Source organism: Dasypus novemcinctus, chromosome 10 (genome assembly GCF_030445035.2).
Source record: "Dasypus novemcinctus isolate mDasNov1 chromosome 10, mDasNov1.1.hap2, whole genome shotgun sequence".
Taxonomy (NCBI): Eukaryota; Metazoa; Chordata; class Mammalia; order Cingulata; family Dasypodidae; genus Dasypus; species Dasypus novemcinctus.
The window spans coordinates 19,315,683-19,333,570 of record NC_080682.1 but is presented as its reverse complement, the minus strand read 5'-3'; the positions used below and the strand labels follow the sequence as shown (position 1 = coordinate 19,333,570).

General features: G+C 38.5%; 1 non-coding gene and 2 pseudogenes across 1 annotated transcript; all 3 read right to left on the bottom strand.

The window, feature by feature from the left end:
• Nucleotides 1-313: 313 nt before the first annotated feature.
• LOC101410644 (glycine N-acyltransferase-like) overlaps nt 314-17,888 on the bottom strand; it is a 34,516-nt pseudogene continuing 16,941 nt past the window's right edge.
• Nucleotides 3,971-6,392, bottom strand: LOC139439742 (thymidylate synthase pseudogene; annotated as a pseudogene).
• Nucleotides 5,006-5,104, bottom strand: LOC111766156 (small nucleolar RNA U13). Its single transcript, XR_002798273.1, has one exon. It is a non-coding gene; the product is annotated as a small nucleolar RNA U13 (small nucleolar RNA).

Sequence of the window (17,888 nt, the reverse complement as noted above, 5' to 3'; positions counted from 1 at the left end):
CATGTAGCTGAGGAAAGAAAGAAAAAGAAAAGAAAGTAATAACTGTGAAAGTTTGGGGAGATAAAAAGGTGGGGACCCCTACAGTGCTGTCTGACCTGCTCTGTACTGAGGAAGCTAAGGGAAGTGCACGAGTGATTTGAGGGTGGGGAAAATTGTGCTCCTGGTCATCATTCATCCCTGCTTCTCCAGAGCCCAAACAATGACTACTCCTTTACCATTTATTACAGTTTATTCTTTTTTTTGTATCCAAATATCAGCTCTTCCAATTTCACATCCAGACCCAACTAACACTGTCTTGATCTCCAGGCCCACTTCACAGAGGCACAGAGTTCCACTGGTTCCATTCACAGGGCATGGGGACAGGCTTCGGATTGTGACTTGTTTTTGCATAATTTTGTGGCTCTTGTCTACATGTGAATGCATGTGGGAGACAAGTTTGTTCACAATCTGGATCTGGTAATAGGTGATGTAAGTGACAAGGCCCGGTGCCTGGTATTTAGGCACTGGTTGCCATTTGAATCTGCAGTCTGGTCCATCATGGACCAGGACACAGGGATCCCCTCTGTCTCCAGCAGACAGAAGGTGGGGAAGGTCTGGATACAATGTTCAAGGACCTCTGGCTCCTCTCATTCCCACCAAAATGACAGAATTTGTTCGCCAAGGCAGTGTTGCTCACATCCAAGGATGAGAGTTTAAATATCTCTTGGTTGCTATGAGGGAGCCAAAAGAAAAGGAAAAATCCATGAACATGAATTTTTATATTTGATCTTACCTCTATTGTCTTCAGAGAGTGTATAGGCATAGGAAATAGCAAATACAAAGTTCATAAGTATGGATGAGTTTGTGAAGATAGAGGAAGAGAAAGAAGACCAGTGTTGTTGGAGGGAGAGAGAAGGAAGGAAAAGACAGATGGAGAGCTAGCCAAGAGGCCTTATTTATTGCCTTGAAGTGTAATGAGAAGGGAGATGAACATAGTATAAGTTACGTTGTTAAAAAAGATTATTCTGGTTGTTTTGCAGAAAATGGCTTGTAGGGAGACCAGAGTGAAAGTAGAGAGACAAGTTGGGAAGCTATTTCTTAAGGAAGAGATATGAATAGTACAGAGTGGCTTTTATCAAACTCACATGGCTTTAGGTTTCCCATTATTAGATAATAAATTCTTTGCATACAACATGGAAGAAGCTAGTTTCTTTGCTGTCACAGCCATCATATAGAGAAAGCACTGTGTATGCTTGACCTTGAAGGATTTAGTGACTGCAAGATTTTGCATCAACTTATCAGGATGGTTTGTGAACCTAAAACGGATTATAAGGAAAGCTGTAATTGTTTATGTGTTTCCTAAGGAGAAGCTCTGCAGTGGAATACAAAGCATCTGGGATTTAGAGTCATAAAATCTTAGACACAGGCTTGATGTTGCTTCTGTGTGGCCATGGTCATTTAGTTTGGGTTTGTGTAATAGCCTCTCTTTTACATAAGTGAAAACATACCAGATGCTCACATCGTTAATGGCAATATCAACAACAAGACCAAAACTTTCAGACCGTATACCAAGCCGTTTTGATAATCAAGGATATGAGATATAAAAAATAGTAGACAACATTTATGAGCATTTAGTATGATCCAAGAATGGGAGATTTTTACAGTAATGGCCCAGGCCTTCTGTAGCAATTTGATATGGTTATAAGTTTTAGAAATAGATATTGGATTATGTTTGTAATCTGGTCTGTAGCTGGGTGTGATTAAGTTATGCTTAGTTCTTTGATTGGGCCACATCATTAGGGCATTGAGTTCCTACCCCTAGATGTGTGGTGACTCAAAGATAAAGGCATGGCAAAGGACAGAGTTGGGTGTTTCTGATGTTAGAGTTTTGATGTTGATTTTAATGCTGAAGTCTTAAGCTGGAGCTGCAGGAATTAAGCACACAGAGGAAAGAGAAGCAAGCTCAGGGAAGAGAGGACCAGAGCTAAGAGAATACAGAGGAATAGAGATGGTTCCTTAGACATGGCAGAAACTCCAGAGAGAGAGGTAGAACCATTCAGCTGATAGTCTACAGCTGAATTTGTGGAGAGAGGCAAAGTCTAAAGAGCCTCATAGTCTATAGCTGACCTTGTGGAGGAAACAGAGGAGCTGAGCCCAGAGGAACCCAGGAAGCTTGAACCCTAGCGGATGTCAGCAGCCAATTTTCTCCAACATGTTGAGAGTAGACTTTGGTGATGGAAGTAACTTATTCTTATGGCCTGGTATCTGTTAGCTCCTACCCAAATAAATACCTTTTATAAAAGCCAACCTGTTTTTGATATTTTGCATCAGCACCCCTTTGGCTGTCTAATACATCTTCTTATACCCATTCTCTGGTATTGGGAATTAAATCCTCTCTCCCACAAAAGACATATTCAATTCCTAATCTCCAGTCCTGGTGGTGTGAACTTGGATCTTTAAATATGTTATAGTTAAGGTGAATCAAGGTGTAGGCATTAACAAACTCACATAGAGGACTGTTAAGATGTTATAACTTAATATGTCCAAACTCAAAGAGAATAGTGCTTAGTCCAATATAGTTGAAGTCCTTAAAAACAAAGGAATTTGGACATGGAAATAAGTACAGAGGGCAACCAAGGAAAAGGATTGACATGTGATGGGGGACAGAATGACTGCCAACAACCATCACTAGAGTGCTATGTTTCAGAGAGAAGGCATGACCTGCCAATACCTTGATTTTGGCTTTCTAACCTCCAAAGTGTGATCCAATACATTCCCATTGGTTAATCCAACCAGTTTTATGGTATTTGTCATAGCTATACTGAAAAACTAAGACATCTGGGATAGTTCTTTCCTATAATGAATCTTAACCTAGCCATGTATCTTGCTTTTCCCAATGAGACAAAAACAAATTTGAGACAAGAAGTTTAAAAGTGCTTGCACACTGGTGCTTGCTCTCTCTTTCTTCTTCAGCTCTATATGAATAAGCCTAAATGAGCCTGCTGGTTGCACATGGCCCTATCACCCTCATCTCCACAGCCAACAGCCAGCACTGCCTGCCAGAACAGAGTCAGCACATATCCCAAGCTTCTTACTTTGGATCTGCAAATGTTGTTTTGAATTAATGACTTCTGGTGATCCAAAGAATTTCTGACAGTTCTTGGGGTTGTTGGAGTAGATTTGGTAAGTATTAGTGTAGTGATCAAGGTCATCTGTCATCTCCTATTTGCATTAGGAAAAGGGAAATAACTAAAATTCCTTAAATTTCATGATTGCAATGCTGATTCATAGAATTCTATTGTGCTATGATATTTTTAAGTACTATAATATTGTGGGTTTTTAAAAAATTCTCTATTTCATTTCTCTCCACTTTAATCATTGTTATTTCCTTCCTTGTACTTGTGTTGGGTTTGGTTTGTTTCACTTTTTCTAGATCCTCTATTATGATGTCCCATCTCTGATTTGAGATCTTTCTATTTTTCAGTAAGCATTTAGAGAGATACATTTCCCTCTCAGCACCACCTTCACTGCATTCCATAAATTTTGTTATGTTGTGTTTTCATTGTAATTTTCCTCACATATTAAATGTTGTGTTTTCATTGTAATTTTCCTCACATATTTCCTAATGTCACTTGTGTTTTCCTCTTATACCCATTGATTTTTTAAGAGTGGGTTTCCACATATTTGTGAGTTTTCCAGTTCTCGTTATTTCTAGCGTATTCCACTGTAATCAAAGAAGATACACTATATGACCTTACTTGTAATCTTAGCCTTTTCATACATCCTCAGTGAGTTAGCCAACTCAAATAAGCAGCACTTTTGTCTATAGCAACATCCTTGAAAGAAACACATTTTTACATGAATAACATCTAATAGGTAATCAACAGATTTTTTACCTAATTCCTTTTTCCTTTATAGCAAATTCACTTGCCATCCAACCCTTAAACACTGACAACACCCTAGAAATTATTTAAAGTCCTTTAAAAGAACTTTAGACAGCTACTTTAATAATCAGATGAGGATTGTACTGTTCAATCTGAACGTCTTCAGTTTTGAAGTCATCAATTGTTCCAACTTTTCGAAGATTTTTGAGCTTGGGGAAAGGACTTGGTTCTTGCTAAATCTGAATTTTCAGTGACTCCATAGGATTCTGGTAAAAATGCCTATTTCCAAAAGTATATACAAAGCTACCTGGCTTCAGGTCAGTGATGTGTGTGACCATGTAGGTGAATAAGACATAGCTGATGAAGTTCAAAGACAAACCACTACTGATACTGCTGGCATGAAAACTCTCTTTCCCATGTTGAACTGGCAAAGGTTGTGGTATGGTGGCAACAGCATCAGAGGAAGATCTTTTGAATTGCAAGAATGTATGATGATTCTTCTCTTGTTGGAGTTGGTTTTGATTGTGTCAGTCACATTCTGCTGCTGGTCTACTCAATGGCCTGAATAATCTGAATTCATATCTTTTATTCATCCCCAAAATGCTTCCAGTGAAAATGATAAACTAGGCCCAAGTTTTCTTCTTTTCTGTTGGGGAATCCCAGACTGTCCAAAAGGTTATGGGATCCTCTGGAGTGAAGTGTGTCCACTCTTTTGGAAGAATGTTCTTTAGTATTTGTGGATCCCTTGATAAACCATAGCAACTCCTCCAAACATTGCTTCTGAATACACTTTTTGTGGTCAGCAGTGGAAACTCATCTCTCAGTCTGTACCACACCTGCAGGCCCATGTGGTTCTCCTTCCTGGAGCCCCAGGAAAGGATGTGTTGGCACTGCCCCAGGTACTGCAATTCCTGTTGGGGCCATCATTCCTGTGCTGAGAGTGCCTCTGAGTTGGACCCTGAGTCTGGAGGCTCCTCACCAGATCTCCTTTGAATACTGTATGAATGGAATATTTTTTCCAGCCTTTCACTTTTAACTTACGTATATTTGAATTTAAGGGAGTGTCTTGTACACAGCATATGTTATGTCATTCTTTTAATCCATTCTGCCTTTTGACTGGTCGGTTGAATCCTTTTTTTGTGTGTGAGATGGGTAACATGTAATGTGCAGTGTTTGAGGGAGGTACATCTCACACAACCACATGAATCCCCATTCATCATGTTTATGAACCACAAAAGGGTCTTAATCCATTTTCTTTTAAAATAACTACCATTAATGCAGTACTGGGAAAGAGCTCTGAATGTGGAACTGGAAGATCTATACTCAAGCCCCAGTAATGTCATTAACTATCCACCTGACATTGGACAAGCCACCTTATCATCTGAGCTTGCTTTCTGTTGAAAATGAGGGCAATATCTCCTACCTTGTCTATCTCACAAGGGTGCCTAGAGGATCAAATGAGATTATAGACATGAGGTGCTTTACAGTGTAAGGTGTTAGGCAATGTGAATAAAGCTTTTCCTGGAATATGACACCAGGGGCCCATTGGATTGAGGATTTTCAAATCAAATCCCCACCATTAGTTTTGAATTCTATTCATTGTTAGACTGGAAATCAATGTGGAGTGGGGGAACATATATGTGTATATGTGTGTACACATTTTATTTATGGGGAACCTTTCTGTGATGTGAATTCATTCCTTATATGCATGTTTATTAAAAACAATGCCCAACACTGTTCTAACTGCTGAAGATATATAAATGACCAAGACAGAGAAGGACCTTGCTTCATGGGATTTGCAATATTGTGTAACTGCTGAAGATATATAAATGACCAAGATAGAGAAGGACCTTGCTTCATGGGATTTGCAATATTGTGGAGAAGGATTAAAACAATAAGCAGGTAGATAAATACAGAAATAAGCTGATTTCAGATCCTGATAATCTCAACAAAGAAAATAAAAAGTAGGTGATGTCATGAAGAATCATGGAAGGGGGTGGTTTTATAGGTGCTTTCGGAGTAAATGACATTTGAGAGACTGAATGACAAGAAAGAAGCAAGTATGTGAAAATCAGAAGGAAGGATATTGTAGGCAGATTAATAGCAGCTGCAAAGGCCCCAAATCACTAGTAAGCAAATGAGAATCAAGCAACAAAAAGAAGGCCAAAGTTACTGGAAGGAGCAAGGAAAAGGGACAAGAGAAGCTGATAAGTCATGTAGGGTCTTCAAGACCAATAAAAACATTTGGATTTTATTCATGGTGAGCCGAGGAACATTGGTGGCTTTTAAGAAGGTGAATGGCAAAATTCATATTGTATACTAAAAGGATCATCTTGGTTAATATGCAGAAAAATGGATTGAATAAAGACAAGAGAGAGCATGAAGAGAGGTTTGGAAGTTATTTCAGTAGTGAGTACAGCAGAGCATCATTTATCAAACTCACATGCCCTTGGGTTTGCCAGATTTAGGAGACAAGTTCTTTGCCTCCAGCAAAGAAGGGATCAGTTTCTTTACTCTCTCAGCTATCATATAGAGAATTCATTGTGTTCTCTTGGCCTTGACCAATTTTGCTGCTGGAATATTTTGTATCACCTCATCCAGTCTTGATTGTGAACCTAGAGCAGGGATATAAGGCAAGATGTAATTCTCCATTCAGATGCTATGAGAAGCTGCCAAAGGAGGAATACGGGACACAGTCAGAAAACATTGATTCTGATGTTGCTACAACCAGCTGAGCATATTTTCTCTTATGCAAAATGGAGATAACACTACAAATCTTAACTATATCTCTATGAAATCAGGGACATGGTGCTTAAAAAGTAGTAGCCAACCTAGATTGTGCACATCTTACAATCCTTGGCTACTGGTCTAACCTCTTTCCATAAGGGTCTCATTTAATCTTTATAATTATTTCCATTCTTTTATTACCCTTATTTTTGTATATGAGGAAACTTGGTAACAGATACATTAAGTCACTTACTCAAGATCATTTAAGTAAAAGACAGAGCAAGATGCTATCCTATGTGGTCTGACTCCAGAGGGCATGCTTACAACCACAACACTTGTCCTTGGCGACTTGAGGTGCTCTATGAAGAATGAACTGCTGTGATTGTGTATTCCAGGAAGGTAAGGAAGGTCTGAGGCAAACTTGTCCTCACACTCAATTACCTTAAGGGATCCTGAATATGTCAGCAAAATAGTTCGTGAATGCTCAATTCCCCAGAAATTATATTACTCAAAATTCTTTGTATCAGTCCCATAACTTGCAGTCTTTGAGTTCTCCACTGAAAAGTTGGTGGAAATTAATATGAGAACTAGACATCAGGATTAGAGTACCAGGTTTGGCAGAAAGAAATAAAAGTTGTAAGGGAATGTTCTAGGAATGAAAAGTGACAGAATAGAAGCTTCTCTGTTTCAGGCTGTAGCTTCTTGAGGACATGTACTTGATTACCACACCTATGATACATTTCTATTTCCCCAGGATCTACCACATTTCCAGACACATGTAGGGACACAACAAATAAAAACATAAAGGCTTACTCATTTCCTATTTGGTTCTTTACCTGCTTGCAAGGCTGAGCGATCACTGTATTAAAATCAGGCCACTTGTATAACAGGGCCTTCAGCTTGAACGGGGTTCCCTGGTTCATGTGGAAGATGGTTCCATAAACCTGCACCATCCAAGAAAGTGGGAGGGATGGCACATTATCAAGGATGGAAAAGTGCCTCGTGTTTGATGTGGACAGACATATGTCTATGAAATTGGAGAAGGTAGCTGATGGGGCATCTAATTTAACCTGAGTTCAGGTTTTCCTTTACTTTCTCAAATGGTGACAACTTATTGATCAAACCATGCGAATATGATAAGAATACATTTATACATTCAGATAAATAAATAATTAAATAAATAAATATACAGTAATATATTTTCACATAATAGAATTTAGAAATATATTCCCATTAACATTTATTTACATATATATACCGTTTTTAAACAATGAAATTACCTTATTCATTATTTTAACATCTACTTTTTCCTTACATGGTATTCTGTGGGCCTATATTCAGTGCAAAAATTGCAAATCTACATAATCATTTTAATAACGGTTTAATATCCATTATATGGAAGGATTCTAATTCAATTATCATACTTCCTATTCAGATTTTTATAATTCTTTAGTTTAACAATTAATTCTTTTTTTTTAAAGAGTTATTTATTTCTCTCCCCTTCCCACCCACCCTGGTTGTCTGTTCTCTGTATCTATTTGCTGCGTCTTCTTTGTCTGCTTCTGTTGTTGTCAGCGGCACGGGAATCCGTGTTTCTTTTTGTTGCATCATCTTGTTGTGTCAGCTCTCCGTGTGTGCAGCACCATTCCTGGGCAGGCTGCACTTTCTTTCACGCTGGGTGGCTCTCCTTATGGGGCACACTATTTGCGCGTGGGGCTCCCCTACGTGGGGGACACTCCTGCGTGGCAGGGCACTCCTTGCGCACATCAGCACTGCGCATGGGCCAGCTCCACACAGGTCAAGGAGGCCTGGGGTTTGAACCGCGGACCTCCCTGTGGTAGACGGACGCCCTAACCACTGGGCCAAGTCCACCGCCAACAATTAATTCTTCATGGAACTTCTTTTACACAAGTTTTTGAAAATGTACCTGTCATTATAAATATTAGAATGGTAATTTCTGGGTCATAGCTCAACTTCCAAAATAAAAAAAACATATAGTTCCAAATTACTTATTCTGGTGAATAAGTATAGACAAGGCCAGAGCCTAAGAATATCAAACATTAGGAAAGCTATTTTAACCTTTCTACAATCATTTGTTCAGACTTCTGTGCCCTCAAGAGGAACTTTCTAATTTTTCTTGAGTTTGAAGCATGTGTTGCTCAGAAGTGTGCTGTATAGTTTCTAAATATTTGATGATTTTCTGGATAGCGCTAAGTTTTTATTTTAAGTTTAACTCCACTGTTGTTTGAGAAGATAGTTGATATGATTTAGATTCTTTAAAATCCTTAAAATATGGTCTCTCTTGGAAAATGTTCCATGTGAACTTGAAAAGAACGTGTAGTCTGCTGTTTTGGGGAGAGTATTCTCTAAGGATCAAATAGGTCACATCTGTTGATAATGCTGTTCAGGTTTTCTATACCTCTATCAATTTTCTTTCCGTTTATTCTATCAATTAGTGTGAGAAAAATATTGAAGTCATTAATTATACTTAATGGTCTATTTCTGTTTTTGTTTCTATCAATTTTTGCCACATTTACTTGAAGTTTTGTTGCTAAATCCATATATTTTCAGCATCTTCTTAATCTTCTTACATCTTCTTAATATTGATGCAATTATATAATGGCAAAGACACTCTATCCTGTTAATAGCCCATTTCTTTTGCAGCATATATTATTGCAAAGAAAACGCTATTGTACAAGATCATTTACTCATACCTGAAAGAAAATTTCTTTCTCATATGCAAAAAAAAAATCATTTGTACCCCATAAATAGCCAAAGATTTGGTGTATTATCAATTTCAAAGAGTAATCATGATGGTTATCCTCTCGTCAAGCACATTATTGTTAGGGAGAATAAATTAAATATTAATTCACTGGTTTCAGTTAACCTTGCTGTAGCAGTTTGATATGCTTATGAATTCCAAAAATAAATATTGGATTATGTTTGTAATCTGATATGTACCTGGGCATGATTTAGTCGTGATTAGAGTGTTGAGTCCCCACCCCTTTGTGGGTGGGAACTCACAGATAAAAGGTATGGCAAAGAACAGAGTTGGGGGTTTTTTGATGTTGGAATTTTGATATTGGAGTTTGATGCTGAAGCTTTATGTTGGTGCCCCAGGAAGTAAGTTCACAGGGGAAAAAAAAGCCAGCCCAGGAAGAGAGGAACCCTGAGTCCAGGAAGAAGGAAGCCCTGAGAAAGAAGTAACCGGGAGCCAGCCTCAGGAAAGGAGGATCCCTGAGCCCAGGATGAAGCAAGCCCTGGGAAGAAAGGAACCTTGAACCCAGAGAGAAGCAAGACCCTGGAAGGAAGTGATCCAGGAAGCCTGAACCCTAGCAGCCATCAGCAGCTATTTTGCTCCAACAAATGAAAATAGACTTTGGTGAGGGAAGTAACTTCTGCCTTATGACCTGGTATCTGTAGTCTCCTAACCCGAATAAATACCCTTTATAAAAACCAATTTCTAGTATTTTGCATCAGCATCCCTTTGCATGACTAATACACTTACAATTATGGCAGAGTCTTCATTGTAATTATAATACATTTCTTGGAAGTGTACAAGAGAATGTTTGAGTCCTTATACAGCAAAAAATTAAATGGATTCAAATCATATCATTACCACTCGCTATTCTGTTGTCTTGGACAAGTCATGTAACTAGACCTCCATTTCCTCTTCTGTGACATGGGGATAATGTATCATCCTTGAAGAGAAGTTCAGTGAAGTAAATGGGTTGTAGCATGAGTGAGGAAATGGCTCTAAAATTATGTTCAGTGAATGCTCATTCTCTTTCTCACTCCTTTCACAGTACATTGTTATTCCTTGTTTCTCTAAGAATGATCCAATCTCACCTCTAAGGATTCAGGAAGCCTTTTCCTCAAGGATTTCTGTACAATCTGGAGCATATCTGGGCACTTCAAGTGAAACATCTCCACAGATAGCTTAGCCTAGAGGGAGAACCAAGAAGCATCAATGAGAATGAGATGTTTCTCATTGATGTCTCTCAGTGATGAATGGGAAAACCTGGAATTGTTTAGTATATATCTTTTTGAGACTGGCTTCTTTCAACTAGTATAATGCCTTTGAGAACAATTCAAGTTGTGGCATATATTAATATTTCATTCCTTTTTTTAAAAAAAGATTTATTTATTTATTTATTTATTTATTTATTTATTTATTTATCTATCCCCCCACCCCCTGTCCCAGTTGTCTGTTCTCTGTGTCTATTTGCTGCGTGTTCTTCTTTGTCTGCTTCTGTTGTTTTCAGTGGCATGGGAATCTGAGTTTCTTTTTGTTGCGTTATCTTGTTGTGACTGTCAGCTTTCCATGTGTGCAGCACCGTTCTTGGGCAGGCTGAACTTTCTTTTGCACTGGGCAGCTCTCCTTACAGGGCACACTCCTTGCACATGGGGCACTCCTTACATGCATCAGTACTGTGCATGGGCCAGTTTCCACACAAGTCCAGAAGGCCCGGGGTTTGAGCCGTGGACCTCCCATGCGGTAGACGGATGCCCTAACCACTGGGCCAAGTCTGCTTCCCTTGTTCCTTTTTTATTGCTGAAGAATATTTCATTACATGCAGTTACCAGAGTTTGAGTATCCATTCCCCTATTGAAGAGTGTTTATCTATTTCTGATTCTAAGTATGAATAAAACTGCCATGAGCATTCATGTTCAAATATTTTTGTGAATATATGCTTTTATATCTCTTAGGTAAATATCTGCAAGTGTCATTGCAGAGTCATGTGGTAAGCATAAGAAATAAATTGCTAAAGTGTTTTCCAAATTAGCAGCACTATTTTAAATTCCACTAACAAGATATGAGAGTTCCATTTGCTGCATATCCCTTCCAACACTTTTCCAATGATTTTCTTAGGCAGCCATTATTTGGATCTCATTGATATGGCAGGCAATATCTTTAACAATATCTTTTGAGTCAATAGGGCAAGGAGATTCATAGACCTATTTCTGAAAGCAGGCCAAAAGACTAAAGACAAAGAGTATTTCAATAAATGTAATTCGATGAGGCAATGTTAATATTTACAGTGTTGAGGTTTATCTAAACCTTGTGATCATGGAAAACAGCAATTTTGTTAAAGAAATCCTGCCACCACTTTGTATTTCATAAATTGCTTATGCAAGGAACACCCTTCCCCATTTGAATTCTGTGAGACTTAGGGATGTCCTCCCTTGTTTACCCATAACAAGGATAGACCCAGACCTTCCAAATTCCCATTCTTTGCCTCATAAATAATTAGCTGAACAATTTGTCCATGCTGATCAACTGGAACAAAATATTTGCTAACTAAAGTTTGATTAAATTTCTTTCCTTCTCCCTCCCCCTGATATTTGGCCTACCCTCAGCCTGAGCCAGCATACAAACACTCCTTGATAGCCCTTCTCTGAGAATATGCTGGCCTCAGGGTAGAAGGTTCTTTGATCTAATATCATATCATGCCACCCTTTCATCCCACTTCCCAGTACCCAGTTCTTTCTAGCCTGTATATTCTTCCTTCAAAAGAAAATCTTTTTGCCTAACACTTGGGATGCTTGCAGATCTCATAGCCTGAGCATTCTCTCTATTGTAATAGTCCCCCTCATTTTATTGCCATAGTCTCTTTACCCCTCTTGTAATAATCCTTTTGAATGAAGTTTCCTTACCTAATTCTGGAGTTGTGTGAAAATGCTTTGGTACAGCTTTACTAAAAATTAATTTTTGTGACTAGTGTGGAAACCTGAGTATCAATGTATTCATTTATTCAATAAATTATTTATTGAGAATTTATTACAGTGACATTGTCATGTGTCAATTCATCCAAACTGAAATACATTTCCCAGAATTACCTTTCCTGCATGTTTGTGGTTAGACTGGGGACAAGAAATTTTTATGGATGATTTGGAGGATAGAAGTGAAGTAGCAGTCATTTTGCAGAACACTTAACTGCATGAAGCAGAGACAGGTCTTGTAGTTTATTCACCATCCCGTGAATCCACCTTCAGATTCTCTGGCATCTGTGCCAAATGTGTATGCTTAGTTCCATGAGGAAGCCAATCTTGCTTCTGCAGGACACACATAATGTCAAGATCAGAGACAAGAACTAAGACGATGTCAGGCTATACTCATGGGCCCCATCTCATACTGTGGCTTTCAGATTGTTCTTTTCTCTCCCATGTTAAACACATTTTCTCTTCCCAACATCATTGCCTGTGTACTTTGATCTAAAACATAAAATATAAAGAAACCAGAAACTATTTAATTAGCACAAACAATTGCATAAGGTCAAATTCCCATTAAAAAACAGCTCTTACTTCTACTTCTCTGCTTGGATCCTGGCTGCTTGACCTTAAAATAAAATGTAATGGCTACATATTCTGGTTGTGTAGGAACTAATAATCTAATAAGGGAAATAAAACATATGTAACTAAAATAATCACATAGGAATAATTAAATTATTTTATGTATGTGCATTTATAGTGCTGTAGATTTCAGGATATTTTGAGGCAGCTATTTTGATGTGGGACATTTTTATGTGCTTTGAAAATGTAAATCATTAAACTTTTCATTTTATTGTAAAGAGATATGTTAAAATCATCCTATCTCTGGATTAGACTCATTTCTTAATCTTCCCCAAGGGTCAGATGTATATTGTACATATAACTAGGTAAAACAAAGCAACCTTTCTTCATCTTGACTCTACATCAAATAAAGGTTATGAAAAGAACTGGACCATAACCTGCTGAATCAAAATGGCAGGCAAAAGTCTAGGGCAAATGGCCACATCAAGTTTTCTGCCTAAATTTGATGAGATTTCAGATGAGTCAGACATTACTTCTAAATGAAGGTTTAGAAGTTTTTTAAAAGGAGTCCACACTAGAAAGACCATTAAAAGAAGATGATGTCTGAAGCCAGCTGCCACTCTCCTGGGCAGCACTGTTAAACTCTTTGCATTAGGAAATATGGAGAAAGGTCTTGATACTCTCAAGTGGTGCTAAACCTGGGACTTGAGAAAACCTTGTAGATGTCTGGTGAAAGTCACCTTACAAGAACACATTATATTTTTTCCAACACAGTATCTGCTTTTGTACCTCTGGCCTCTCTTCATTTTATTTATTCCTTATTTCCATGCTGCCTTTAATACCCTTTTTTTTTACTCCACTGCCAATGTCCTGCTCAAATGTCAGTTTTCTCCACCCTATTGACTCCTTCTGTTGTCCTCAATCAAAGCAGAAAAAAAGCACTCTTTTCTGCACTCCCACAGGATTATGCACATATTTCAATCACAAAGCTCTGTATCAAGACAGAGGTGGGTCATATTTGAGTCCAAATTAGATATGACCTTTCTACACATGCCTCTTCTGTTACTTTTATCAGACCTGTGGTTGGCGTTTGGGTTGGTGTATACTCAGGATACCTGAATCACTGGACTATGTGACAGCCAGGCCCTGAGCCTCAGAAGACTTGCAATTCCTACCCTCTGGTTTACTGGACTTACTCTGGGCAGCTAACAGGGAGGTGAAGAAGGTCAACCACCACACCAGGGAGCCAAGAGTGTGTACAAGTGCAAGCAGGAGAATTGCTTCCATCATCCATGTGGAATCTAAGCCCCTTCTTGATACAGAGGGGGACTAGAGATAACCATCCTAGGGTCCACAGGATGGAGGAATGGAGTATGGATTAAAGTGGACTTACTAGTGTTCTGCTGGGGCACTATAGTGGTTAGTAAGGGAAGAAATTTTAGTATTGATGTGGAGAACGTGGCCATGGTAGCTGCTGGTGGTAGGGAGAGGGAAGAAGAGGTGTGATGTGGGGGCATTTCTTTGATTTGGAGTTGTCCTGGGTGGTGCTGCAGGGAGAGATGCTGGACATTGGGAGTCTTGCCATGGCCCACTGGGTGGATGGGGGAGAGCGTAGACTACAATTTGGACCACTGTCCGTGTGGTGTAGTAGTGTTCCAAAGTGTATTCACCAGGTTCAGTGAATGTGCCATGATGAAGAAAGAGGTTGTTGATGTGGGAGGAGTGGGGTAGGGAGTTGGGGGATATGGGGAACTCATATTTTTTTAACGTATCATTTAAAAGAAAATAAAGAAGAAAAAGAAGAAAGAAGTAGAGGTGAGATACAGGGGCATTTTGGGACTTGGAGTTGTCCTAAATGATATTGCTGGGACAGATGATGGACATTATATATCCTGCCGTAACCCACTGAATGTACTGGGGGAGAGTGTAAACTACAATGTACACTATAATCCATGCAGTGCAGCAGTGCTCCAAAATGTATTCATCAAATGTAATGAATGGGCCACAATGATGAAAGAGGTTGTTGGTGTGGGAGGAGTGGGGGGTGGGAAGTGGGGTATGTGGGAACCTCTTATATTTTTTAATGTAACATTTTTTGTGATTTATGTATCTTTAAAAAGGACAGTTTATTATTAAAAATAAATAACTAAATAAAAAGGAAAAAAGATAGAGGCAGTATAATGGTTCTGAGTTTAATCTGACATTTTACATAAATACATCTCACAAAGAAGTTACATGAAAATAAGAAGCATGGTAGAGTTTGATGCCAGATCACAGGGGATATATTAACATACTGCCAAGAAACTGTACATTTTGGCGCAACCTTCTCCAAATGTACACATTCACACTGAAAACATAAATAAGATGTTCAATAAATGGAGTGGACTATAACCTGCAAAAACTCATGGGATCTGAATCTGCTGACAACATTAACAAGAGCAAAGTTCTTGTAAGAAAGCCTTTGACACAGCATTTTAATACTTGGACTTTATTCAAAGGAAATTTTCCAAACTTTATCCAAAGTACAATCAAGAAAAATGTTCTATGAAAAATTTTATAAAGTAATATTAACTTATAGGAAAGTACTGGACACAAACTCAGTGTCCCTCATTAAAGATAATTTATATAAATAATGATTTATCTTTTCACTACTCTAAAAATCACTAACACAAATACTATCATATATATATTGATTTATAGAAAAGACTCAAAATGCACCTGAGAAAAAGGTAGAGCCTAAAATAGTAGAGAAATTTTAATTAGATGTGCAAATTCTTATTATGTACACCTTTATATGTAATATACATATAAAGATAAAATTTAGAAAGTAATGCTAAATAACATTGTAGTAGCATTACAGTTGAGATTTAAATTAATAATCTCAGCCATATTTTAGCCCCTGCACTAGAATAAAGTAACTTTAAGCTGAGAACTTAGCTTTCTTGGTTATTGTTTACCAAAAGAAGAAGTTTCTAACCTTAGGCTATTAACAGAGAATTAAATATAGTAATATTTGCATAGTACACATACACAGTAAAGTGCTAAATAGTCACCCAAACCAGCATATCTTTTCCAAAGTCTGGTAGGTTTTCTTTTACCCAGCAACCACCAGTGAGCTCCCAAAACTCTCCATATTTATTTTTCAATTCAGAATTAAAACTTGGCTTTATCCAGTCAAGAATTTCTCAAAGATTTAACAGAAATTACCCAATAGAGGATAATCAAATGGAAGAGCTTCCTTTCTCTCTGGTATAAGTTCTAGCACAAATGAGCTAAAATAAATTCTTATCCACATCTCAAAGTAGCATTTTTGTTCATTCTGCTTCAGTGAGGAAGCCTAAGGAGATAAGGATTCCATAAACAGTGATTCTCCTTTGTAAGATCTGTTCTTATATGCAAACCTGTCTTCCTATCAGTCTTTGCAGAGGTCCCCAGGAACAGGCAAGAGGTAGCACATTTTCTGGAAGATGAAATTTCCCTGTGGCTTAGTGGATATAATGGCCTTGAAGTGTGTACTTTGATCTGTTTTCCCCAAAAACTGTGAAAAAAAAGTGTCTTAACTGAAACCATTGACCAAGCTGGTACAAGTTTTGGACAGCTTCATGTGAGAAGAAGTGTTGCTGCAAAGCCAGGAATGCTGAACCACAGAAAGACCTAAAACCAACATTCCAAAGAGATGGATGACCGTTTTATTATGCATGGTCCCAGGGAAGAGTCAATCTCCAAATTCTGAGCCCGGTTTTTCAGTTTTCATAGATTTATATATGATTTCAGGTGGGATCAGCATAACTTGTCCTCATTGGCTAACAAGTTGCTAGGTGAAATTTTGTAAGCAGGGCTGCAGAAGCAGAATGTGGCTGCAAGGTTGTGGGCTGATTTACAGAAGTGGGGCAGGGGGAAGTCACTCATTTGATATCTTCCTACTAGGCCATGTTTTCACAGGCTGATTTACAGAATCGGGGGGTAAGAGTTATTCATTTGATATTCTCCTGCAATGGCATGCCCTCATAGGCCAATCCACAAAATGGTGGGCAGGAGTGATTTGTTAGATATTTTTGCAAGGTTATGCTTTTTATTTCTCAACAGTTTCCCCCTTTAGTGCAATTATTATTTTTATAGGGTGTTAGTCTAAATGGAAAAACATCCTACAAGACACAAGTACACTATCAAGATTAGTGTCCTTTCATCTACACTCCAGTCTTTGGGAGTGTAGCTGCCAGTACAGTTCCAAACAGCAGCCAAGCAGTCCAAAGAGGAATAGGAACCAAAGGGAACAGGAGCCCACCTAGTAGGTGATGGTGATTCTTGGTTGCTCTGGGCAATTTGGATTTTCAAGGGACAGTCACATACAGGGTGAGTTGTCCAGTTGTTTTGTTTCTCATTGGAGTGTACCCTTCTAACTCTAGTATGATGAATCCAAGGGCTAATACCTGAAAATTTGAATGCAGTGGGGGTTACAAGGATAATAGTAGGTGGGCCCATCCATGTAGGTTGGAGGGGCTTCTTTTCATTTTTTTTTTTTTTACCCAAAATAGGTTTCCTAATGGGATGGGCTCCTGAGACAGGGCAGTTCTGTGTATTTGGGCTAGGATTTTTTTAACTGCTGGAGGATAGAATCCTGGCCAGGTTTTCCTAGGAGCCTGAGATTTCCCTTGAAAGTTTGAATAATTAGAGGTGGTTGTTTAAACAGAACTTCAACAGGTAAAATGCCTGAGGGTCCAGGGGTGTGGTATGACTTTAAGGAGGGCTAGTGGGAATAGATTTACTCATGGGAGGTCAGCTTTTAATTTTTTTACAGACCTTGGCTAGGATGGTTTTGAGGGTTTGATTTATGCATTTTACTTTCCCTGAGATTTGTGGCTTATATGCTGTGTGGAGTTTTTACTTAATCCCTAACATTTTGCTGGCTCTTGGACATGGCTGACATGAAAGCTGGGCCATTGTTGCTGCTATGGATACAGGAATTATTTCTTGGAGCAAAGCTTTAGTTACTTTTCTTGTTTT